This window comes from Diceros bicornis, chromosome 8 (genome assembly GCF_020826845.1).
Source record: "Diceros bicornis minor isolate mBicDic1 chromosome 8, mDicBic1.mat.cur, whole genome shotgun sequence".
Taxonomy (NCBI): Eukaryota; Metazoa; Chordata; class Mammalia; order Perissodactyla; family Rhinocerotidae; genus Diceros; species Diceros bicornis.
In genome coordinates this window covers 55,261,390-55,288,872 of record NC_080747.1, presented here as the reverse complement: position 1 = coordinate 55,288,872, position 27,483 = coordinate 55,261,390, and the positions used below count along the sequence as shown (strand labels likewise).

Below are 27,483 nucleotides of genomic sequence, written 5' to 3'. Positions count from 1 at the left end.
AGTCTTATATGCTTTAGACGCCACATTCCTTTCCCCCTGCCCTAGGCAAGCATTAAACTGCTTTCTGTATTTATAAATTACCATATTCTAGACATTTCATGCAAACGGAATCATGCAACACATGGTCTTTTTCAACTGGCTTCTTTCACTTTACGTGTTTTTGAGCTTCACCCATGTGAAAATTTTGTATTGCTGAGTAATAATGTATGGTATGGATATGCTACATTTATTTACCTATTTATCAGTTCATGAACATTTTGGTTGTTTCCACATTTGGCTATTATGAACATTGCTATAAATGTTTTTGTGTGAACATATGTTTTCATTTCTTTGGGGTAGATATCTAGGAGTAGAATAGCTGGGTCATATGGTAACTCTATGAAAAACTGTCAAACTGATGCCCAAAGAAGTTGCAACATTTTGCATTCCCACAGCTGTTTATGAGAAATCCAAGTTCTCCACATCATTGCCAACACTTGTTGTTATCTTTCTTTTTTATTATAGCCATCCTAGTGGATGTGAACTGGTCTCTCCTTGTGGTCTTGATTTGCATTTCTGTTAAAGCCATAGTTATTGAGCATCTTTTCATATGCTTATTGGCCATTCATACATCCACTTTACAGAAATGTCTATTCTAATACTTTTACAATTTTTAAATTTGGTTACTTGTCTTCTTATCATTGAATATAGAGAACTCTTCATGTATTATGGATACAACTACATTATCAGACATATGATTTGTGAATATTTTCTCTCATCCTTGGTGGGTTCATTTTTCACGTTTTTGATTGCATCCTTTAAAGCATGAGGTTTTATTTATTTATTTATTTATTTATTTATTTTTGTGAGGAGATCAGCCCTGTGCTAACATCTGCCAATCCTCCTCTTTTTTTGCTGAGGAAGACTGTCCCTGGGCTAACATCCGTGCCCATCCTCCTCCACTTTATACGGGACGTTGCCACAGCATGGCCTGCCAAGCAGTGTGTCGGTGCGTGCCCGGGATCCGAACCTGCGAACCCCGCACCGCCACAGCAGAGTGCGCGCACTTAACCACTTGTGCCACCGGTCCGGCCCCCTAGAGCATGAGGTTTTAAATATGATTAGATAAATATTAAATTTTTCCATATTACAGAGGAAAATAACAGGGTGGAACTTATAGTGCCTAACATGGCAACCATCGATTCAGCATTTATTACTACTGTCAGCATTATTATTATATTAGGAGGATATCACCTACAAGAATACTTGAAAAACGTACTATAAGAAGAAAATTGTAGAACAAATGAATGATAAAAATACTTTAAAATAGGCAAGAAACAATGGAAAAAGAAACATAAAGCAGGTTAGGCAAATAGAAAAGAAAATATAGAATAAGATGGTAAGATGTAAATGTAAATATGCCAGTATTTACATCAAATCTAAACAGATTAAATCATTTAAAGAAAAGGATTGCCAGACTGCATTTTAAAAACTAACTATATATACTATTTACAAGACATGCTTAAATAGAAGCATACAAGAAGACTATAAGTACAAAGGTAGGAAAAAGATCTATTTCAGTAGTAACTGTGGGAGATCAAAATTTGGCCACCCCAAAATATATCTCTTTACCTTGATTATTTTCTCTGATGGACATTTGACCTCTCCCACTAACTACGTAAAGGAATTTAACTCTAGGTATGGACAGACTGGCAGGGTCCTAGCTAAGCCCAATCTTATCAAAGTTCTGTTTACCAAAACATTTACATCTGTAAAGGTATTTCCCTCTCAGCATTGGGAAGAGGCAAGTATGGCCTTATCTCTGGAAACTCTTCTCAGTATGGAAAGAGAGGACTTAAATCTACATACTCTTGATTACTATAATTTCTGTCTCTGTGGCCACATTCTCTATGGTGGCCCTGCAAAGAATTGTCTGACAAACATTTACATTTCCCTCTCCATGTGAATTGTCTTCTTCCCCTCTGAAATCCCAATGCTCCCCACCCCACCCCCAACATCCTCCTTTGTCTTTAGCTGAAGATTATATTTAAGATGAGAATCTCTGCCATTTTGTTGAGAAACTCAGTTTCCCTGATTTCTCCCAGGTATACATGTTATTAAATTTGGTATTATTTTCTCCTGATAATCTGTCTTTTAATTATTTGGCCAGCCATAAGAACCTTAACAGAAAGAGTGGAGGGGGATTCTCCCTCTTCCCCAATATAACCATAGAAGGATGTTGTACCTATATTAATATCTGTCACAGTAGATCAGAAGCACTACTAAAAATAATGATAAATATTTCACAATGATAAATAGGTTAACTTTTCAAAACAATACAACTTATCTATTGTTAACACCTATTAATGAAACCTCCCATTTATAAAAGCAAAAGTGTACAAAAGAAAAAAAAATACATAAATCTGTAGTCATAATAGAGAGTTTTTAAACACCTTTCTCAACAACCTAGAAAAAGATGAAAAAATATTGGATAAGTAACTAAAAGTTTTAACCTTCAACGTTTAAAAATGCATCTTGTTATATATATGTAAATATATATATTTATAAATATAGTAAATATTAAATTCTAAAAGAAATATTTATAAGTATATGTATCTATATATGTATCCCGATAGGTAATACACATTTTTCAAGAATAGAATACTCACTCAAATTGACCATATGCTGGGCCATAAACCAAGACTCAGTAAATTTGAAATATACAAATCATAAAGAGTGTACTGTCCAGCATTATTGGAAGTCAGTTAGAAATCATCAAAAAGAAAAAATAACTAAAACATCTGTAATTTTGGAAATTAAGCAATATACTTCTACATAATTCAAAGTCAATAAAGAAATCATAATCATACATATACCTTCTTCTCAACAATTCCACTTATAGATGTGTATGAATTGAACTGTATAAATATGTAAACCAAAAGACATATACAAGATTTTTATAATAGCTCTAGTAGTAACAGCAAAAAATTGTTAACAACACAAATGTCTATTGATGGATAAATGAAGAAATAACCTGTGGTATTGCCATACAATGGAATATTATGTAATGGAATTGACCAAGAAGTGATCCACAAAAGACAAAAGCAAATTAGTAGTACTATGTGATTCCACTATATAAACAAGAAAAAGTAATCTGTGGTGTTAAAAGTTAGGATAGCGGTTAATTCAGAGAATGGAGTAGAGAATAAAAAGGTCCAGGAATATGAGGTGCTACTGGGTAGATTGTGATATCTTATATCAAAATCTAAGTTGTAGGTACATCAGTATAATCTCTTCACAATAATTTTCTAACTAATTTTGAACTTTTGAGCTGTGCATGTAGGTTACTGCATTTTTTGACGTATTTCACAGTTAAATATTTATTATAGAAAATATAATGTATTATCAAATTCTAGGAATCAAATAGCAACATAAACACAAAAAATATAGAAGAAATGCCTAGAGGTGCTGTCATAGTGTGGCCAGGAAAAGTCTATCTGAGATGTGACACTGAAGCTGAGACGTCCAGCAAGAGGTAGAAGCAAGCCTTGGGGTGTTGCAGGGAAGAGTGCTCCAGGACAGTGACAGAGGGGACTGCAAGTGCAAAGGTGATGAGGCGAGAACAATTTAGGCAACTTCAAGGATCAGCCAATGTGCCTACAATAGAGTGTGCACGGGACAAAGTGATAGGAGAAGAGGTTGCCAGGGATATGAACATATAGGGTCCTGTAGGGTGAGGAACAGATTTGGAATTTATTCTAAACGGGATGAGAAGCCGGATGGAAATTTTGAACAAGGGAGAGTTATAATCTGAAGTCTGTTTCAAAAATGATTCTGGCTACAGAATGGAAAATAAAAAACGCAGAGTAGAATAGAAGAGTGGAAGCACAGGGACTGGCGAGGAGACATTTCACCCACAATGACACAATTCCCTTAAATACTTCATGAATATCATTCTAAAAGTTCATTTCCACCATCTCGCTTATAGTTCTTACGATGAACGGCTCACGGCATTTCCTCTGTTAGAAAAGATTAAACTGTCCTAACTTAACTTTCACCTTCCCCTTTTAAAATATCTGTCATTCAGAAAATTACAATTTAAAAGCCAAACCATCTATGAGGACCCAAATAAAAATATACTATTGCTTTTGCAGTTCCCTGACATTTAGTTTGAATCATATCTATGGTTTCAAAAGCTTTTTCAAAACCTCTCATGGAAACAATATGTGTAAGCAAATTAACTTCCTTTCTGTGTTGGCACTCTGTGTTTCTCATGGTAATTTAATCATAAACAGACACCAAACACATTTGTATGAACTAGAGGCACCTACTTTTACTTTTTCCACTTGCCACAAAAATACTCTGATCATTCATATAACGTATTTACTTTGAGGTGTAGGAGTTATATTTTAACTTTCTGCTACACTTCTCCTTGGAAATGAACATGAGCAATGGCAAAAGGGAACAGCAATTTGAAAACAAGTGTTGCATCCCACCAAAATATATGTGAAATGGATTTTAGTTCTTTTCCTGCTATAGCTGCATTGTTACTTTAGCCCTGGAGGTGGTGGAAAGGTGCTAGGGTGGCCCACAGAATATAGCCATTGGATCAATATGAAGAGAATCCTGGATGAATTTGTCCAGAGAGGGCATGAAGTGAGTGTTCTGACATCTGCAGCTTCCATTCTTGTTGATCCCAACAAACCATCTGCTATTAAATTTGAGATTTATCTTGCATCTTTAACAAAACATGATCTTGAGGTTTTTTTTCAGAAAAGTGATCCACAAATTGACATAAGATACATTTTGGACATATTTTTTACTAATGCAAGAAAACTTTTGGGACTTTTCTGATTGTTTTGAAAAGCTCTGTAAAGATGTAGTTCTGAATAAGAAACTTATAACAAAACTACAAGAATCAAGGTTTGATGTCATTCTTTCAGATGCCGTTGGAGCCTGTGGTGAGCATCAGGCTGAGCTACTGAAAATACCATTAGTCTACAGTCTCTGCTTCTTTCCAGACTGTACAACCGAAAAGTATAGTGGAGGACTTCCAATCCCTCCGTCCTATGTACCTGTTCTTTTGTCAGAATTAAGTGACCAAATGACATTCATGCAGAGGGTAAAAAACATGATATATATGTGTTTTATTTTGACTTTTGGTTCCAAACATTTAATGAGAAGAAGTGGGATCAGTTTTACCCTGAAGTACTAGGTAAGTCACGTTTTTAGTGTTTTGAAGTCCTAACTTTCTAGTGCCCTAGAAGATGAATTTATAATTGTATTTTACAAAGAAAATGATGAAATGAAATTATAAAATGATATCTCAATCTCACATATATTATGGAAACACTTAAATTATAAGGTCGCTTAGATTCCTGAGGTCCATGCTAGTACGGGACATTTCAGGAAGTTAAAAACCATGAATTGAAGCAATGAGGAGTTCTTTAAGCAATGCCATACCCATTCTTGTTTATTTATTTGTTTGTAATAGGCTTTATTTCTTAGAGGAGTTTTGGGTCCACAGCAATATTGAGTAGAGATTTATCATATATTCTCTGCTCCCTCACATGCCTCACCTCCCTTTTTCTGAACATCCCTCACCAGAGAAGTACATTTGCTACAATTGATGAAACTATATGACAGATAAATGTCCTCCTAGTTTCATAGTTCACATTACGGTCACTCTTATTGTTTTATATTTTTTGAGCTTTGACACATTTATAATATCATTTATCCACCATTATAGTATTGTACAGAGTAGTTTGATAGCCCTAAAAATCCCCTGTGCTCTGCCTAATCATCCTACACATCAGCTGCACTATAATTTTTTTGATCTGTCATAAAAGGCATTAGAATTTCACTAAATACCCTGATCAGAACAGATATGTAGATGAAAGAATTATGTATGTCCAGCACAACTGTCTATAGAGCATTGAAGAAATTGTTTTCCCTTGTACACTTTAGATTCATTTAAAAATTAAACTATTGTGCCATATTACCTGGAGGACCTTCACAACTGAGAGACATAGTGGCTCTATCCCAGATGCAGGAATCTATAATTTGGATTCTTAATGATTACACATTCCTTCACTAAGTAGTTACAAATCACCTATTTTAAAGGCCTAAAATCTTATTGAAGGGTGGATATACACATTATTCGTCTATATATTTTTCAAAATTATATTTTTGTATTAAAGAAAAAATGGCCAAAATTAAGAGTCAGCACATCTATTTAGATACTTTATGAAAATTTTCCAGCAGTTTTTTGCAAATATTTTTATTTAAGATGCAAATATTATTAAGCTCCTAATATGAACCAAATGCAGGAGTAGCCGTACTCTCTAAAACCTCACTGATTACCTGGAAAAGCTAGGATCAAGGGAATAGCTTGCTAAATTGTGGAAAATAGACTGAATACTCTAAGGAAAGCTGTTTCCATGGATTTGGTAGGGTTAGTTGATTGAGCAGTTAAAATCATTGCTTATATTTGCATTTGTTACTTTTGTATCTTTACAGATAAACAAATGTATGTTCAATTCTTTGGTAACTTAGGTTTAATAATTGTATTTAATTCTGAATATCCTGCTGTGACACTAGAGATAAAAGTCTATTATACTTTTTGTCTATAAATATGAACAACATATATATAAAACATGTAGCTATATACACACACACACACACATATATGTATATACGTACACAAATTTGTGTTTTCACACCACAGACACTTTTAAACATCTGTGGCTATTGTCATTCCAGGCTCCTTCTAGAAACTTATCTGGTATATTCACATTACAATACTCATATTTCCTGTATCTTTGTTTGCTTTTTTCCCTTCAGGAAGACCCGTGACATTATCTGACTTAATGGGGAAAGCTGAACTGTGGCTCATTCGAACCTATTGGGATTTTGAATCTGTTTGCCCATTCTTACCATGTTTTGAAATTGTTGGAGGTCTCCACTGCAAACCTGCCAAATTCCTGCCTCAGCTCACCTATTTCTGTTTGTTTTGCTTATTTTACTTGGCATTATCAGTGGGAAGGTATCTGTGTTCTTTATTTAGAATATTTGATCACAGTGAGAGAGATATGAGAAGCCAGGTAAAGTGACCTGTCAATTAGAAACTTAAATATTTGAATACCATTGCAATTATCTGAATTTCATTAACGTTACAGAATAAAGTACTATACCTGGAAAAACTTTGGAAATAGGGTCAGTTAAATTAAGACCTCCTTATTCAACATATAATTAAGCATCAGACATTCCTTCAAATAATATTCTTAGCATAGTCCAGAGATAGAGCTGGATATGCAGAGAAACAGTACAGAAACGATTTCCACCCATGCACACCACACATTCAAATGGAATGACAGAATATAAACAAGTAATAAAAATTGCATGAAAATTATTATAATAAGGAAAGACCACAATGCTAGAGAGTATTCTGTGGCATCTCAGAGTCATTGATACTTAAATGAGAACTGAAGGATCTACAGTAATAGGAGGAAGGGAAGGGGAAAGAGGAAGATGCAAAAAATAAAGCAGGTAGAGTAATAATGAGAGTTCCCAAGAATTCTAGGTTTAGTCTAGTGGGAAGAGGCTGAGTAAAGATGCAGATGATGCTGGAACAATAAGTTAGAGATAATTAATTATAAGGATGTTGAAGCATCTAGTAAGGGCATTAGGGAGTCAACGAAAAGGAAAAAATGCAGAAATATGATCAGATTTCCTTTTTGAAAAAGCACTCAAGTGTAGTCAGTGGCTTCGACTGCAGAGGGGAAAGGGGGACCATTTAGGAGGTTGTTGCAAGAGTTCAGGCAACAGATGATGGAAAACTGGATATTAAAGATATGACAATGCCTACTCTTATATTTATAATATTAACCTCCTATTTCTCTTCAGTGGAATGAACTACTTAATACAGATAAAATGCTTAAAATGTCTCTGGCACATAGTCAGTGATAAAGCAGTAATGTTAAGTATTGTCATCATTGTTATTTTTGTTACTATTATGTTACTATTGTTATGTTACTATTATTATGTTACTATTGTTACTATTATGTATTAATAACTACTATGTTTCAGCTTATTTTCATATGATTTCTCATTTAATAAGAACTGGCTTCCAATAGATCAAGATTGTATTTTCAAGCAAGGTCATAGAGAACAGTTATCTCATGCAGTACTTAAAAGTAAATGTATAATTTGGCAATCAAATGAGCAAATGGAAATGCTAAAATTTTTTGAGAGAGTAGAAGCTCTTTACCAGTATTTTAGCATTAAGGGAAGACCATTCCCCAACAATATGAAAGTGTGCCCCAACAATATTGGCAGCTAAACCCAACATTTACTTGCCTTCACTACAGCATTTAAAGTATTGCTCATCTGAGATCCAGGGTTTGACATCTAGAACATAATAGAAATTTGCTTATTATAGCAAAGGTGTTCTGCCACACACCAACCCTGCATGAAAATCTCAGTAAAGACTTGTTGGGGAACATGGTTCTTGACATCATAGCTGCCAGTCTAAAAGATCAAAGAGAAAATGTACACTATATATATATAAAGGACCATAAATTTTGCATATTTAATAAAGATCAAATAATTTCTACCACTTGGATCTGGAAACTGCCCATACTTCAAAGTTACAAAATAATTCTTTTATTACAGAGGATGATACCCCTTAGGAGAGAAAGAAAGAATCTATATATTTTAAATTGATATCATACCTCAAGACATAAACAACAGCAAGGATCCTTTAATGAACTATTAAATAATACATTAAGAGATCTTTTTGGTCTACCATTTGATTGGCAGTACCATAAAACTGAGATCTTAATCAAGGGTTAACACAATGTCTCTTTTGATTGCAAATTATTTAGGATCATATGAAAACTTTCACAATGGTAAAGGCTGAGGTAAGAAAAGTGAAAGTTCTATTCAGTCTAAACCCATTCTTGAAAGATGTCCCCCTTCACATTAAGGGAGAGTGACAATGTCAGTAGGAGTGAAAAAAGAGGAGGAGGAGAAGGAGGACAAGGAGTAGGATAAATAGCAGTAAAATCATAATAATTAGTAACGGAAGCTCTTGTTATTAAGTTGCAGAAACAAGACATGAATCCAAGTCAATGTTTGTGAAACCTGCCCTTATTCTTTATTATAGAAAGTAAATTGTTCCCCAAACTACTTGTTTTCCATTAATTATTAAGATTGCAGATAATTTCTGTACTTTCCTTTGATGAAATAAGACATTTGACAATTTGCAAAAAGATTCTTAAAAATGCTTATAGCCTTTGACTTCATAATATACTCATATGAAACTATATAGAGAAAAATAATCAAGATGTGCAAAAATACATAAAAATTCACAGCAAGGATATACTTGGATAGAGAGTAGAGTTGAATCTTAATTCCTTTTAGATTCTTTTTCATACTTTTCCAAAGTATGAAAGTATGTGTTATTTTTGAGAAAGCATGTGTTATTTTTATGAGATGTCACAGAATCAGTGATCCAACTCAGTGATAAAGCTATAAAGAGAGGTTATATTACTATAGTTCTATAGAGAACCATCTTCCACAGCTTGGTTGAAGAAGGCTATTGGCAGAGAGCTAGTGAGGCAAAACATTGAACACAGCTAACTATAAATGTTGCTACGGGTTACTAGGCTCCCACAGATTACCAAGATGCACAATGCTCGTAATAGGGAAGTACAGTGACCTTCATATGAAACTAATGTCAGCAGGGTGGAACCATATTTATGAAGAATTTTCTGGACAAGGTAGAGTTTGCAAGGTAAAATGTGCAAATTTATTCCTCTTTTGTTTATTTTGTAAAGAACAGCTTGCAAAGAACCTTTACAACAATGAATAGGATAAGAAAGTGTACTCTTTATATTGGAAGGTTTAAGTCAATATTTTCCAGACAGACAAGAAGAAATAAATGAGTTTAGAATAAACAAATGACTTTAAAATGGGATGACTGAAAAAAAATTGAATATGCTGTTTTGAGGAGATATCCAGGAAATTTTTGGCTCCTCTACATTTTTTTTTTTTATTTGTGAGAGAGTCATTGAGCAATGGGGAATTATTCTACTATAGAAAGCAATAATTTTTTTTGTTTAGTTTGGCAAAGATCTGAGACTATAAGTCAGAATAATTCTGAAACAGTTCCGTGCAAACACAGATTCACCAGGAACTTTATACAGTTTGACCTGAGCTCCTCAAGAATGTGACCAGATCTCTGCTGCAGAAAGCCCTGCCTGTACCTCTCCCACTGTGGGGCAGCTGCTCCCTGGGGGACTCAGTGAGGTGATGATGAGGGCCCCTCACAGCCAGTTACACATAACACATTCTACTGGGATATCAATGTTGTAATATGAATTTATGGCAAAAGGTGTCATACAGAAATAAACCATAAATATGGCCACTCTAATAAGTAATGAGACAAGTATATTTCTGGATTAAAAATAAAGATTTTAGGGCTATTTCATGGAAATTCCAAATAGTATTACCAGACTCATGAATGACAGTGATTCTTAACCTCCAGCCTTTAAAAAGTGATTTAGGGAGAGAGGTTGGGGAATTCTGACAAAGGTTAATGTGAGGTATAAATTATTATAGAACTTAGAGAAAAAAATAAAGTCATCCTAATCATAACAAACTTTTCCTTAGTGTTCATAGGCAGAGACATAGAATACTAATGACTAAACAAAAATATTTATCCGAAAAAGCTGCCTGGGATAGACGTAAATGTTTTAGTAGAACTAGAACAATAAAGGATCAAAGGAGACTTAAGATTCTGCTGTGTAGCCTCCTTCCAAGAATATGTATTAGTGTAGGCCTACCTCGTTTTACTCCGATCACTTCATTGTGTGTCACAGATATTGCATTTTTTTCAATTGAGGTAATTTTGGTTTATAACAGAGAAATTTCAGGGGTACATCATTATATTATGACTTCTGTATAGACTGCATCATGTTCATCACCAAGGTCTAGTTGTCATCCATCCCTGTACACACTTGCCCCTTTCTCCCTTTGTTTTCCCCCTACCCTTAAGCCCCTGGTAACCACCAATCTGTTTTCTGTATCTATGTATTTGTTTGTTTGTTTATCTTCAACATACTAGTAAAATCGTGGAGTACTTGGCTTTCTCTGTCTGACTTATTTTGCTTAAACCTAAAAGTAATTATGCATACTGAGAAAGGCCTATTGAATGTTGAGGTAAGTTGAAAGCTAGGCTGCTTGCACAAAGAGTGAAACAAGTTGTAAATTCAAAGGAAAAGTTCTCGAAGGAAATTAAAAATGCTACTCCAGGGGCCAGCCCAGTGGCATAGTGGTGAAGTTCAAGTGCTCCGCTTTGGCAGCCTTGGGTTCGTGGGTTCGGATCCTGGGTGCAGACCTATGCACCACTTATCATAGCTGTGCTGTGGCAGTGCCCCACATAAAGTAGAGGAATATGGGCACGGATGTTAGCCCAGGGCCAATTTTCCTCAGCAAAAAGAGGAGGATTGGCAACAGATGTTGGCTGGGACTAATCATCCTCAAAAAAAAAAAAAAATGGTACTCCAGTGAACATATGAATGATATGAAAGTATAACAGGGGGCTGGCTCCATGGCCCAGTGGTTAAGTTTGGTGCACTCCGCTTTGGCAGCCGAGGTTCAGTTCCCAGGCATGGATGTTCACCACTCATTGATAGCCATGCTGCCGTGATGACCCACATACTAAATAGAGGAAGATTGGCACAGACATTAGCTTAAGACAAATATTCCTCAAGCAAAAAGAGAAAGATTGGCAACAGACATTAGCTCAGGGTGAATCTTCCTCAGGGGAAAAAAAAATAAAGAAAGTATAAGAGAATTATTGCTGATACAGAGAAAGTTTTAGTGGTCTGGATAGAAAATCAAAGTAGCCACAACATTCCCTTTAGCCAAGAACTAATCCAGAGCAAGGCCCCGACTGTCATCAATTCTATGAAGACTGAGAGAGGTGAGGTGGCTGCAGAAGAAAAGTTTGAAGTCAGCAGAGGTTGGTTCATAAAGTTTAAAGAAAGAAGCCATCTCCATAACATAAAAGTGTAAGGAGAAGCAGCTGCAGCAAGTTATACAGATGATCTAGCTAAGATAATTCATGAAGGTGGCTGCACTAAAAAGCAGATTTTCAATGTAGATGAAACAGCCTCTTTTGGAAAAAGATACCATCTAGGACTATCATAACTAGAGAAGAGAAGTCAATGTGAGGCTTCAAAGTTTCAAAGGACAGGCTGACTCTCTTGTTAGGGGATAATGCATCTGGGGACCTCAACTTGAGGCCAACGTTCATTCACTATTTTGATAATCCTAGGGCCCTTAAGAATTATGCAAAACTGCCCTGTCTGTGCTATATAAATGCGACAATAAAGCTTGGATAACAGCACATCTATTTACAACATGGTTTACTGAATATTCTAAGCACACGGTTGAGATTTACCACTAAGAAAAAAAGATTCCTTTCAAAATATTACAGCTCTTTGACAATGCACCTGATCCCCCAAAACTCTGATGGACATGTACTACAAGATGAATGTTGTTTTCATGCCTTCCTACACAATATCCATGCTGTAGCCCATGGATCAAGGAGTTATTTAGACATTCAAGTCTTATTATTTAAGAAATACATTTCATAGATAGTGATTCCTCTGATGGGTCTTGGAAAAGTAAAGTGAAAAACCTTCCGGAAAAGATTCATCATTCTAGACATCATAAAGAACATTTGTGATTCATGAGAAGAGCTCAAAATATCAACATTAACAGGAGCTTGGAAGAAGCTGATTCCAACCTTCATGGATGACTCTGAGGGGTTCAAGACTTCACTGGAAGAAGTAACTGCAGATGTGGTGGAATTACCAAGAGAACTAGAATTAGAAGTGGAGCCTGAAAATGTGGCTGAATTGCTGCAATCTCATGAAAAAACTTTAATGGATGAGGAGTTGCTTCTTACGGTTCAGTAAAGTAAGTGGTTTCTTGAGATGGAATCTAATCCTGATGAAGGTGCTGTGAAGTATACTGAAATAACAACAAAGGGTTTAGAGTATAACTGAACTTAGTTGATAAAGCAGCAGCAGGGTTTGAGAGGATTGACGCCAATTTTGAAAGAAGTTCTACTACAGGTAAAATGCTATCATGCAGCATCACATGCTACAGAGAAATCATTCATGAAAGGAAGAGTCAATCAATGCAGCAAACCTCACTGTTGTCTTATTTTAACACATTCCCACAGCCACCGCAACCTTCATCAACCACCACCTTGATCGGTCAGCAGCCATTGGCATTGAAGCAAGGCCTGCCACCAGCAAAAATATTATGACTTACTGAAAGTCACAGGATAGTTAATATTTTTTAACAATGAAGTACTTTTTAATTAAGGAATGTACATTGTTTTTTAGACACATTGTTATTGCACACTTAATAGGCTATAGTGAGGTGTAAACATAACTTTCACATGCTCTATGAAACCAAAAAATTTGTGTGACTCCCTTTATTGCAATATTCACTTTATTGCAGTGGTCTGAAACTGCTCCTACAATATTTCTGAGGTATGCCTGTAATTCATAACATCGTAACTAAAGAGTATGGATATAATATTGTCTTAGAGCATTTCCTCCTCAAAATCGTGTACTGGCTCTGTTTCATTTCTTCCTTATTTAAAAACACACACAGAGATACACACACATATTTGCACAAATATATATAAAAAAGGAAAGAAAACTCATATCAATTGTATTTTAACAAGGAAATGAAGGATTAGGTCTGATATAAATAGCCACTAATGTAAAAGAAATGGAGAGTACTCACAAAATTAAAATTGAATTACCATTTGCTCCATTAATTCCACTTTTGGGTATATATCCAAAAGAACTGATATTAGAATGCAGATGACATATTTGCACAGCCATCTTCATACCAACACTACACACAAGAGCCCAAAGGTAGAAGCAAACCAAGTGTCCATTGACAAATGAATCAGTAAACAAAATGTGGTATTTACACACAATGGAATATTAGCCCTAAAACTGAAGGAAATTCTAACACATGCTACAATATGGCTGAACCTTAAGGACAGTAGGTGAAGTGGCCCACTCATGAAGAGAAAAATACTGTCTGATTTTAGTTACATGAGGTACCCAGGCTAGTCAAATTCATAGAAACAGAAAGTAGAATGATGGTTGGCAGGACTGGTGAAGGAGGAAATGGGAATTTCTTGTATAATGGATATGGTCCCAGTTTTCCAAGATGTAAAATTTCTGGAGACTGGTTACAGAACAGTGTGAGTATACTTAACACTACTAAACTGTACACCTAGGATTTGTTAAGGTGATAAATTTAATGTTATGTGTATTTGACCACGATAAAAAAAAAAAAAAACAGGCACTACTCTAATAATTCCTGATAATACATCTCTTTAGTTGTTTGTAGTTAATCCTTTCCATAGTGTTTGCTATGCTGTTTCTCTTTTGTGATGGAGCAAATTCTGTCTCCACAGGAAATGGAAAAGTTTGCCCAGAGCTCTGGAGAAAATGGTATTGTGGTGTTTACTCTGGGGTCAATGGTCAGAAACATGACAGAAGAAAGGGCCGATGTGATTGCAATAGCCCTTGCCCAGATTCCACAAAAGGGAAGATAAAGTACCTTATAGTGGACAACTATTTAATGAGTCTGTTAAATTTTGAATAGACTGTGATTACAGAAATTTCCTTCATGAAAGGTAAACGTCACTGTATTATGACAGATCCAACTTATTTCAGATATTAGTGTAAAAACCCAAATATATACGGCAGGTGCTAAAGTAATACAAGGGTGTCTTTGACTGACAGTAACTTTGCTGTTAACATTGTGATCAAAAAGAAATATATTTCAGAGGTGTAGTGTGAAGTATTGGTATTATAATGATATTGCAGGCAGGTAAAGATATCATCAAATGCTGCCCTGTCATTTCCTCCTTTTCCTTGCAGGATTCCTGAGGGCACTATACACACCATAGATGTACTCAGAAAGCAGTTAAATTTTAACAGTAACATTAAGCAGGAATTGATAAAAGTCTCAAAGTCATCCTGCACTTTAAATTTGCCAGGTAATCAAGGCCTCCTTTGCATCCCCTCAGTTTTGGAATAGGCCTATCCAATACGCTTCTCAGGGTGCTGTTCGGAAAAAGAACAGCCAGGGCTTACCAAACTGCATCCAGGTACCTATCCAGTCACAGTGATTTAGAGAGAGAAAAAAATGGCCTTAAAAAGGAGGAGAAAAAACTGCCCCTGTGAACTGGGCCCTGCTAAAGTTTGAAGCAGGAAAACATACGACAAAGCGTGGAGGTGGGTCCAGCCCTTAAGGTGACCCTGTGCTTTATAAAATGTATCCTTACAAGGACTCTGCCTTAAACCATCAGGTAATAACTCCTCTGGTTTGAAGAAGGAGAAGGAAATATAAAAAGGATTCAATCAGAAGCAAGCCTGGAATAAAAACTTTCAGATGTCGCTTTTCCACAAAATATGGGAGTAAATTATTTCTAATATATACAACATACTTAGAGTCTCTGGGTATTTGTGAATTACTTTTTACTTTCTTAACTGATATACCTTTCTCCTTATCATCTATGCTAATTTGCTGAGAATCTGAAGTTACTTTAACATTCACATAGCAAATATATGTTAACCACTTGTAAATTAAAATCTTGCTTATGAGGATTGCTTGTAAATTCCAAAACCTGTACTTAATTTGGTACTACACTTGAAAATGGCTGGGCTATAAGAAACCATATTAATCAATGCTGTCAATGCATTGTATCACATCATTGAAGTGTTAACAATCTGATAAATAAAATTTAACATATCATGATATTCAATCTTTTCTGATGGCTATACTATTGTTTATGAAGTGCCAATGGGCTCTTCTTTTCTACTTTTAAAGAATTTTGAAACTTAGCAATAGTGATAATACTCGATTTATGTAAAAAATTACCATTTGAAATTTTTCTTAGAATGAGAGATTGATAATTAGTAATCTAAAAGAAGCTAAGCATACTTATTAAGCAGGAAGTATTTATTATTATTAACAAATTGTTAAAGAAAATAATTATTTAATTCTCACAAATAGCTGATTGCATTGATTCTTAACTCAGAAGATGTAAATGTAATAAAAATAACGTAAGAAACGAAAGGATGTATCTAAACTACTCCCCATTTCACTGGAAAAGAAATACACAGGTTAATATTAAATCTGGAAGATGATAGCTAGTATAATACATAGTTAAAATTAGTAATTTGCTATTGTTTTTTGCATTAGAATTATAACGACTACTTAAAAATTTTTGTATGCTTAAATTGGTCATTGATAACCTCATTGTCTAACCCCTAAGTGTGAAAGAACATCATTGCATGCATACTTGATTCAATATAAAAATAAGTGCATGTAATATGAGTATTCCCATTACATCAGTGTTTCATTGGTTCTCGTTATCTAACATCTCTTGTCCTCATTTCCTCATCTGTCATATGGAAGGGGTTTAACTAGATGTCTCTTAATCTATTTAGATTCTAACATGCTATAATTACGAAGTTCAACTCATGGAATAAGGTCATTTCTTTCCTCTAACAGGTTATACGGAGATTTGATGGAAGAAAGCCGGATACCTTAGGGCCAAATACTCTGCTCTTTAAGTGCATCCCCCAGAATGACCTTCATGGTAAAACTCTGGAAATCAAGCACTGAAATGAGAGGAATAGCCAACCAGAGTGATAATAGTTCACCAGGAAATAAATTTATTGAACATTTATTATTGAAAACAACAAAGATAAAACTTAACTTTCTTATATTTATTTCCCAGTCTTAGGGGAAAAGTGTAAGATATAACAGTTGGATTTTATTATACACAGTCACATTCCTTATGGCCAAAATCAAAGTATCTTTATTTGGTGTGTAATTATCTCTCATAGAGTATTTTTCAACACCTTTCTGGGTTGTCACTCTGTCACCTAATTCTCCCTTTACACCAATCCTTTCCCGACTTGGGGGGTACACCATGTGCCACTGATAAATAACATCTTTTCTTTCATTACCAGTGACTCTCCATTTTCTATAGGAGAAAAATCCACCATCTTTTGCATGAAGCAATAATACATTTCATGATAATAACTCCTGTAGCCTGCTTTCCACTGATTCCTGTGCTATCACAATCATGCTTCCTGCTGCCTTGACACACTACTCATCAGACTCAGTGACTTCACCACTTCATTAGGAGAATATATTCTCTCATGCTCCCCCCACTTTTTTTTTTGCACACACTCTTTTTTTATCCAGAATAGTTTCTTTCGATTTGTCCACCTGGCAATTTGTATTCATTTTTCAAGTCAAAACAAACACAACGGTCTTCTCTGTAGCTTTCACTTGCCTCTCCAGCTGACTGAGCTGCTTCTTCCTTTGAGATCTGAAAGACATTTTAAATCAGTTTCAAGTGTATATTAATCTGTTATGTAAATACACTGCCACTTGCAGTGTCTTATATTGACCTACTGTCAGTTTGTTCTAAGACTTATAATTAATAATTTGCTGAAATTCACTAAATCCTAGATCATCCAAAAGCCAAAGCCTTTATAACTCATGGTGGAACCAACAACATCTACGAGGACATCTACCATGGGATCCCTATAGTGGGCATTACTTTGTTTGTGGATCAACCTGGTAACATCATTCACGTGAAGGACAAGGGAACAGCTGTTAGATTGGATTTCAACACAATGTGAAGTAATGATTTGTTCAATGCATTGAAGAGAGTCATTAATGACCCTTTATGAGTATCATAATTTTTTTCAATAGATAATATATGTAGATACGTTCTCTTGTTAATAGCGAATATGAGTTTAATTCCATTTTTAAGAAGGTAATTTTGAAATTATTAACAAGATTTAACCATTCTTAAATCTACTTTTATTTTTAACCACACATTTATTTCAAAGTGTGTTTTAACCCTCTTCATTTAATGGGTAACCAACTAGTGCAACAATTTTCACACCTAAAAAGGTACAGTGCAATAGGTCTTTGTAAAAAAGACACATTTTTAAAAATACAGTAGAATCCATAGAAGGAAAAAATTATGAACTAGAAGAAACATCATAAAATATATTGATTCAGTACCTAAAATTTCTAAACTACAAATATCTTTTGCTCAAAATTGATTTTCATCATTATTTTAATATATTTTATAATTAAATATAGTTTACATACTATAAAATTAGCTTGTTTAAAGTAAAATCTCAAATATATGTCGTATGTTTACAGATCTAGGAAATCATCAACATAATATAAATTTAGAACATATTCATTACTTTAAAAAGAAACCTGACATGCCCTCAAAGTCGCTATCCGTTTCCCACTGCCCAAGGAACTATTAATCAAATTTCTGACTGTATAGGTTAGTGCTTCTGGACATTTCACATAAATGGAGTTGTGGAATATATGGTCTTTTGCAACTGGCTTCTTTTGTATAGCATAATGTTTTTGAGTTTCTTCCCTATTGTAGCTTTGTATTGCTGAATAATATTCTGTGATATGAATATACCATATATTTATTCATCCCTTTGTCATTTGATGGCTATATTGGTTGTTTCCATATTTGCCTATTATATTTATTGCTATTATGTTTTTGTATGAACATATGTTTTAATTTGTTTTGAGTAGCTATCCACAGTGGATTCTGTGTCATATAGTAGCTTTATGGTGAACTGCCAAACTATTGTACAAAGAAGCTGTACAATTTTACACTCCCACCAGCGCTATGTGAGGGTTCCAAGTCTCCACATCATTGTGAACACTTGTTATTCATCAGCCATTTTTATTATAGTGATCCTGGTGGGTGTTAAGTGGTCTCTCCTTGTAGACAATTAGTATTTCCCTTATAGCCACAGATGTTGAGTATCTTCTTATGCTTGTTGTCTATTCATATATCTTACTTGCAGTAACGTCTATTTCAATTCTTTGCTTATTTTTTAATTGAGTTATTTGTCTTCTTATTGGACTGTAAGAATTCTTTATATAGTATGGATGCAAGTACCTTATCAGATATTTGGTTTGCAAATATTTTCTCTCAATCTGGGTGGTTGATTATTCACTCTCTGATTAGTGTCCTTTCAAGAAGAAAACTTTTTAATTTTGATAAAAATAAATCATTAATAACTAATTTTTTCATATTCCAAAGGAAAAATAATGTGGAATTTGAAGTGCCTAGCATGTGAACATCAATTCAGCATACTAACAGCATTATTATTATATTAGTAGGATATCACCTAAGAATACTTTAAAAATATATTATCAAGAAGAAAACAGTAGTACAATTGAATTAAAAAATACTTTTAAAGGAGACAAGAAAGAAAAGAAAAGGAAACAAAGCATGTTGACAAATAGAAAAGAAAATACAGGATAAAGTAGTAGATGCAAATGTAATGATGATCATACTGACAGTAAAGCTTAACAGAATAAATCATTTAAACATAAATAAAACTAACTATATGTACTGTTTACAAGACATGCTTACATAGAAGTGCACAATAACGACTATAAGTACAAAGGAAGAAAAGATTTACTATTTCAACAGTAACCACAGAAAGATACTATAAGTATACTAATATTAGACACAGTAGATCAGAAGCCCCACTAAAAATAAAGATAAATACTTCATAATGACAAATAGGTTAATCTTTTGAAACAATACAAATTATTAATTGGTAAAATCTACAAATAAATTCTCCAAACAAATAAATTAGACAAAAAGTAAAATCAAAATATACGTGTGTAATCACAATAGGACATTTTTAAAGACCTTTCTGAAAAATATAGAAAAAGATGACAAAATAATGAATAGGTACAAAAAAGATTTGAGGAACACGTTTTTAAAATGTAACTGATTTTATTCATATGACAATGAGGAAAACAAGTTTTTGAGGAGCATATATAATTATTAATGGAATTGACCATATATGCTGTGGCATACCAAAGTGAAAATTTCCATGTCATATGGAGTATATTGTCTGGCCAGACTAGAATTAAGTTAGAAATCATCAAAACAAATAACTAAAAAACCTCTAAATTTTGAAAATTAAACGACATTTCTCAATAATTCAGAGTCAACAAATAAATCATAATTATACATGCACCTTCTCATCAAACGCACTAATAGGTATACATGTAATGGAAATGCAGAAATGCATAAGCCAAAAGATATATACAAGAACGTTTATAATAGCATTATCAGTGATGGCCAATAAATTATTAATAATCCAAATGTCCATCGATCAATAAATGAAGAGATAATCTGTGGTATTATCATACAATAAAAAAATAGCAAAGTAATTAACTAAAAACTGCTAGAGAACAGACAATTAAAATGAGTACATACTATGATTCCAATTAGTAAACAAGAAAAACAAAACTATGATATTTAAAGTGAAGATAGTAGTTAATTCAGGAAAGAGAGCTGTGAAAGAGTCCAGGAAAATGCAGTGCCTCTATGTAGCTTGTGGAATTCTGTATCAACATCTAAGAAGTGGGAACATTGGTATGTTCATTTCACAGCAATTTTCTAGCTAATTTTGAAAGTTTGAGCTGATCACTTAGGATATATGCGTTCCTCTTATGTATCTCATACTTAAAAGGAATATTTTACAAAACATATTCTTCTTAGAAATTCTAGGAATCAAATAGTAAAAAAAGAAAAAAAAATCAAAGAAATGCTTAAGGATGGTATAATAGCGTGGCCAGGAAAAGCCTCTCTGAGACGTGACTATCTCTACTAACAGGAGGTGGAAGCAAGCTTTGGGGTGTTGCAGGGAAGAGTGCTCCAGGAGAGGGACGGGGGGCTGAAAGTACAAAGGTGATGAGGTGAGAACACCTTAGACAACTTCCAGGATCAGCTAGAAGGCCAGTGTGCCTACAACAGGGTGTGCACAGGACAAAGTGGTAGGAGAAGAGGTTACCAGGGGTATGAACATGTAAGGTCCTTCAAGGCAAAGAACAGACTTGGAATTTATTCTAAATGGGATGAGAAGCAAGACGCAAATTTTGAGCAAGAGAGTGTCGTAATCTGATGTCTGTTTCAGAAATGATTCTGACTACAGGAAGGAAGATCAAGAGCAGAGGTTAGAAGAGAAGAGTGAATGCACAAGGACCGGTGAGGAGGCATTTCACTCACAAGGAAGCAATTCGTCTTTAAATACTTCATGAGGATCATTCTAAAAGTGGATTTCCTCCGTCTCACTTATAACTCTTACAATGGCTCCTATCATTTTCTTTGCTAGAAAAGATTAAGCTCTCCCAAGTTAACTTGATCCTCACTTTTTGAAATATTTGTCATTCAGAAAATTCCAATTTAAAATCCAAATCATTTATGAAGACCCAAATAAAAATACACTATTACTTCTGCAATTCTATGACATTTATTCTAAAATGTATGTAAGACACTTTTCACAAGCTTTCATGGGATTATTAACATCCTTTCAGTGTTGGTATCTTTGTGTTTCTCCTTTAGATACAAAGATAATGCTATGAAATTATCAAGAATTCCCCATGATCAGCCTCTGATGCCTCTAGATCCAGCAGTCTTCTGGATCAAGTTTGTCACGCACCACAAAGGAGCCAAACACCTGCGGCCGGCCTCCCATGACCTCACCTTGTTCCAGTGCCGGTCTTTGGATGAGCTTGGGTATCTGTTGGCCTCTGTAGCAACTGCAAGATTTGTCATCACAAAATGTTGTCTGTTGTGTTGCCAGAAGTTTGCTAAAACATGAAGGAAGGAAAAAATAGAGTAAAAGTTGTATCTTAGGCCTGAAGCTGAAATGCCTCATAGATGGGACTCCTCTAGTTTATTCCAGGAAGAAGAATATATGACTAAAGGGTCCTTTCTTCATTTGACAAAACAACATTTCACAATTTAGCATCTCAGATCAAAATTTGTTATCAAAGAATTTACTCCCTGTTTAAGAGTTAAAAATATGTCATCCAGGGTCCTGCCTGGTGGCGCAAGTGGTTGGGTGCATGTGCTCTGCTGCGGTGGCCCGGGGTTCGCTGGTTCCGTCCCAGGCATGGACCTGCTCACTGCTTGGCAGGCCATGCTGTGTAGGTGTCCCATATAAAGTGGAAGAAGGTGGCCATGGATGTTAGTCCAGGGCCAGTCTTCCTCAGTAAAATAAAAAAGAGGAGGATTGGCAAATGTTAGCACAGTGCTGATCTCCTCACAAAAAAAAAAAAAAAAAAGTCATCCAAAGAGAAAAAAAAACTGGGGAAAAATAAGATAAAAAATAAATCTTTATGAGTATATATTGAAATTTATTATTTTAACTCAAATTTTATACCAAATATTATTTAATTGTGTTTCAAATATTGTGCATGGACACAAGAACATTAAGTAGTCTACTAACATTATTAGTATTATTGTGCAAATACTCAGAATATTTTAACTTCATGTTGGTGCAGAATTTTGTAGTTTTATCATTTGGTAAAGAAACTATTGAGTAGTTAGAATTGTGTAAAATGATTCACCGTTCCGTTTCCTTTTGGGAGACCACTACTGCTGCCTGACTTTTACTGTGCATCCAGCCTCAGCATCACTCCTTATCTAAAGACAGGGAAAAACATTTGTCTTCATCCAGTTTAACTCATTTCCCAGTGGAATGTGTGCAGATTTAGAAATATAACAACCACTGTCTGCTTCCTATTATAAAACTGAGCTATTTAAGAAAGACTTTGGTGTTACTAGCTTATTCCCTTTACCTCACAGCCCTTTAAAGAGATTCACGTGGTTGTTTTCACTGTCATTTTAGCCTTTGATAACAGATGTAAGTTCCCAGTTGTAGGTTTGATAATAATAGAACCTGTGCTTTATAGGAATTATTGAATTTTTATTCTCTCTATACGTGTGTACATATATATGTCCACTTATTTCAAAACAAGGTCCAGCATCACTTAGCTACTTTCAGATATGGTGAGGAATTCAATAGGTTTGTTGAAGGCAGTTTGGAATAATGATTCTTATTTTATATAATCATACTAGATCAGCATGTCTCATTCCTTCTCTTTTTCCTCAGAAGCCTACTAGGTGTTTATCCAAAGAACTTGAAATCAACAATTCAAAGAGATTTATGTACCCCTACGTTCATTGAAGCATTATTCACAATAGCCAAGACATGGAAACAACCCAAGTGCCCATGAACTGCAGAATGGACAAAGAAGATGTGGTATATGTATACAATGGAATACTACTCAGCCATAAAAAAAACAAAATCGTCCCATTTGCAGCAAGATGGATGGACCTTGAGGGTATGACATTAAGCGAAATAAGTCAGACAGAGATAGACAAACACTGCATGATTTCACTCATATGTGGGAGATAAGAAAATCCATGGATAAAGAGAAAAGATTAGTGGTTACCAGAGGGGATGGAAGTTGGGGCATTGGCAAAAGGGGTAAAGGGGCACCTGTGTAGGGTGAGAAAAATTAGACTATTGGTGGGGAGCACAATGCAGTCTATAATGAAACTGATAAACAATAATGTACACCTGAAATTATGCAATGTTATAAACCATTATGACTTCATTAAAATAAGTGAAAAAAAAGAAGTACAAAGGAGTCTGTTTTATCATCCCTCACTTTAACCTAAGACAGAAACATTAAATACTTTGGCATCAGAAAATAAATATATAACCACCATTTTCTTTTAAACTTTGGCTTTTGACCAACCATAATCAATAACAATGCCAACAATATAGAAATTATGTAAAATTTGGAGAATATGTAAATCAAATCACAGGGACTCTGAAGGCCTTCCTGAATCCTACACATCAGGGAATCACTTTGTGATCAACGTGGTCCAGGTTGAGAAAATATATATGTATTTATTGGTCAACAAACCATCTTGAAAGTCTCACAAAAAATATTTTCCAGTCTATAGCATGAATTTCTTTCAAAAACAAGTTAAAACTTTGATGTTGAAGGAATATTAGGATTAATTTATCAGATTTTCCCATTTAACTCCTCTAGTAATTGACGCATTTAAAAGAATAAAATGTCAGGGGCCGGTCCCATGACGTAGCAGTTAAGTGCGTGCTCCCCGCTGCTGACAGCTTGGGTTTGGATCCTGGGCACGCACTGATGCATCACTTGCCAGGCCATGCTATGGCAGTGTCCCATAAAAAGTGGAGCAAGATGGGCATGGATGTTAGCCCAGGGCCAGTCTTCCTCAGCAAAAAAAGAGGGGGATTGGCATGGATGTTAGCTCAGGGCTGATCTTCCTCAGAAAAAAATAAAACAAAGCAAAACAAAACAAACAAATAAAAAAAAGAATAAAATGTCTTAATAAATAATATTAACAAAATTAATAAAATAGTAAAGTGCCATAATAAATAAATTAATAAAAAATAAAGTTCCATAGTAAATGGTATTGTTAATTCATGCATATAGGCTTAATTGGTTTTTCCTCAAATATATCCCTCAAACATAAAACAGGAAAAGATTGGTATCCATTGCATGGTGAGAAATCTTGCAAATCACGAACAAAAAGACAAAGATTCTAATATGAAAACAAATGGAGTTTTATGTTCATTGCAGTGTTATTCACAATAGCCAAGACTTGGAAACAACCTAAGTGCCCATCAAGGGACGAATGGATAAAGAAGATGTGGTATATATACACAATGGAATACTACTCAGCCATAAGAAACGATGAAATCCAGCCATTTGTGACAACATGGATGGACATTGAGGGTATTAAGCAAAGTGAAATAAGTCAGAGGGAGAAGGTCAAATACCGTGTGATTTCCTTCATTAAGTAGTAGATAATAACAACAATAAACAAACACATAGAGACAGAGATTAGATTGGTGGTTACCAGAGGGGAGGGGGAGGAAGGAGGGTGAAAGGGATAGTTCGGCACATGTGTGTGGTGATGGGTTGTAATTAGTATTTGGGCAGTGAACATGATGTCATCTATGCAGAAATAGAAGTATAATGATGTACACCTGAAATTTATACAATGTTATAAATCAATGTTACTGCAATAAACAAAAAATTAAAAATAATAATAAGAAAAATAAAACTTACACTGGATTTCGAAGACCTAGTACCAAAAAATTAAAAACATCTTATTAAAAAAAAAAAGAGTAGGAGAGGTAGCTCTTTTGCTTAATATATAGAAACAATCATAGAAAGTCAAACAAAATGAAAAGACAAAGAAAAATATTCCAAAAACAGAACAAAATAAAACCCCAGAAAAAAATCCTGAAGAAATGAAGATAAGTAATTTACGTGACAAGGAGTTCAAAGCAGTGGTAATAAAAATGGTCACCAAACTCAGGAAAATATCTGAGGAGCACAGTGAGAACTTCAATAAAGTGTTAGAAAACACAAAAAAGAACAAGTCAGTGCTGAAGAATACAATAATTGAAATGAAAAATACACCAGAAGAAATCAATACCAATTAGATGATACAGAATAATGGATCAGTAATCTGAAAGACAAAATAGTGAAAATCTCCCTAGCAGACAGCAAAAAGAAAAAAGAATTTTAAAAAGTAGAAATAGCTTAAGGAACTTCTGAGACAATATCAAGCATTCTAACATTTGCATTACAGGTGTTGCAGAAATAGCAGAGAGAGAGAAAGAAAGAAAACTTATTTGAAGAATTAATGGCTGAAAACTTACTGAGCCTGTGGAAGTAAACAGACATCAAGGTCCAAGAAACACAGAGAGTCCCAAATAAGCTGAACCCATGGAGATCCACACTAAATGTGGATAAATGAAATAAAATGGAAACAGTTAAAGAAGAATCTTAAAGGCAGCAAGAGAAAAAGAAGAAGTCACATAAAAAGGAACCCCCACTAGAATGTAAGCTGATTTTTCAGTAGAAACTTTTCAGGCTAGAAAGATGTGGCAGGATTTATTTAAAGCACTGAAAGGAAAAACTTACAACCAAGAATGCTCAAAATTGAAGGGGAGATTTTTTCCCAGATAAGAAAAACTAAAGGGGATAATCACCACTAAAACAGTCTTACAATAAATGTTAAAATGTATTCTTTAAAGAAAGCCATAAGTAGAAATAAGAAAATATATGAAAGAAAAAAATCTCAGTGGTAAAGGCAAATATTTAGTAAAGACAATGGATCAGGAACTTAAAATGATATTATGAACATTAAAAGACAAAAGCAGGACAATTAACTATAACTAGAATAAGTACTGGAGGGATACACGGAATAAAAAGCTGTAAAATACAATCTCAAAAACTTAAACCTTCAGAAAATAAAAATGTAGTACTTTTAGAGTGCATTCAAACTTAAGCAATTACCACCTGAAAATAGACTGCTATATATACAGGTTGATATACATGAACTTCATGGTAACTACAGACCATAAACCTACAATCTATCCCAAAATTAAATAAATAGAAAGAAACCCAAACATGATGATCAAAAAACTCATCAAACCACAAGGGAAGACCAAGCCAAGAGGAAGGGACAAAGAACGACAAAGACAACTGGAAATAAACTAATAAATGGGAATCAGTAAATACCTATCAAAAATTACCTTAAATGTAAATGGAATACATGATCCAATCCAAAAACATGGAGTGGCTGAATGGATAAAAAAACAAGAACCATCTATACGCTGTGTCTAAGAACTCACCTTTGATCTAAAGACACAGATAGAGGGAAAGTGAAGAGATGGAAAAAGATATTCTGTGCAAATGTAAATGAAAATAAAGCTGGAGTAGCAATACACATATCAGAAAAAATACACTTTACAACAATGACTGTAATAAAAGACAAAGAAGGACATTACTTAGTAATTAGGGGCCAATCCAAGAAGAAATATAACATCTGTAAATATATATGCACCCACATAGGAGTACCTAAATATTTAAAGCAAATATTAACAAACATAAAGGGAAAAATTGACAGGAATGTAGTAATAGTAGGAAACTTTAATACCTCACTTAGATCGATGGATAGGTAATTCAGACAGAAAATCAATAAGGAAAGATTGGTCTTCAATAAAATACTAGGCCAGATGGACTTAGATATATATGGAATATTCCATCCATAAACTCAAGAATACACATTCTTTGCAAGTGCACATGGAAAATTCTCCAGGATAGATCACATATTGAACCACAAAACAAGACTCAATAAATTAAAAAAGATTGAAATTATGTCAAGCATCCTTTCTCACCACAAGAGTATGAAAGTAGAAATCACTTTAAGTAGACAACTGGAAAAAACAAAAACTTGTGGATACTCAACATGCTACTAAAGAAACAATGAGTCAATGAAGAAATCACAGAGGAAATCAGAAAATACCTGGAGACATATGAAAATGAAAATAGGACATACAAAAATTTATGGGATACTCAAAAGCAATACTAAGAGGGAAGTTTATAGCAGTAGAGGCCTACCTCAAGCAACATGAATCATATCAAATAAACAATCTAACAATA

General features: G+C 34.4%; 1 pseudogene; it reads left to right on the top strand.

Annotated features, from left to right (window-relative positions):
* Positions 1-4,804: 4,804 nt before the first annotated feature.
* Positions 4,805-21,788, top strand: LOC131409252 (UDP-glucuronosyltransferase 2B31-like; annotated as a pseudogene).
* The last annotated feature ends 5,695 nt before the right edge of the window (positions 21,789-27,483 follow it).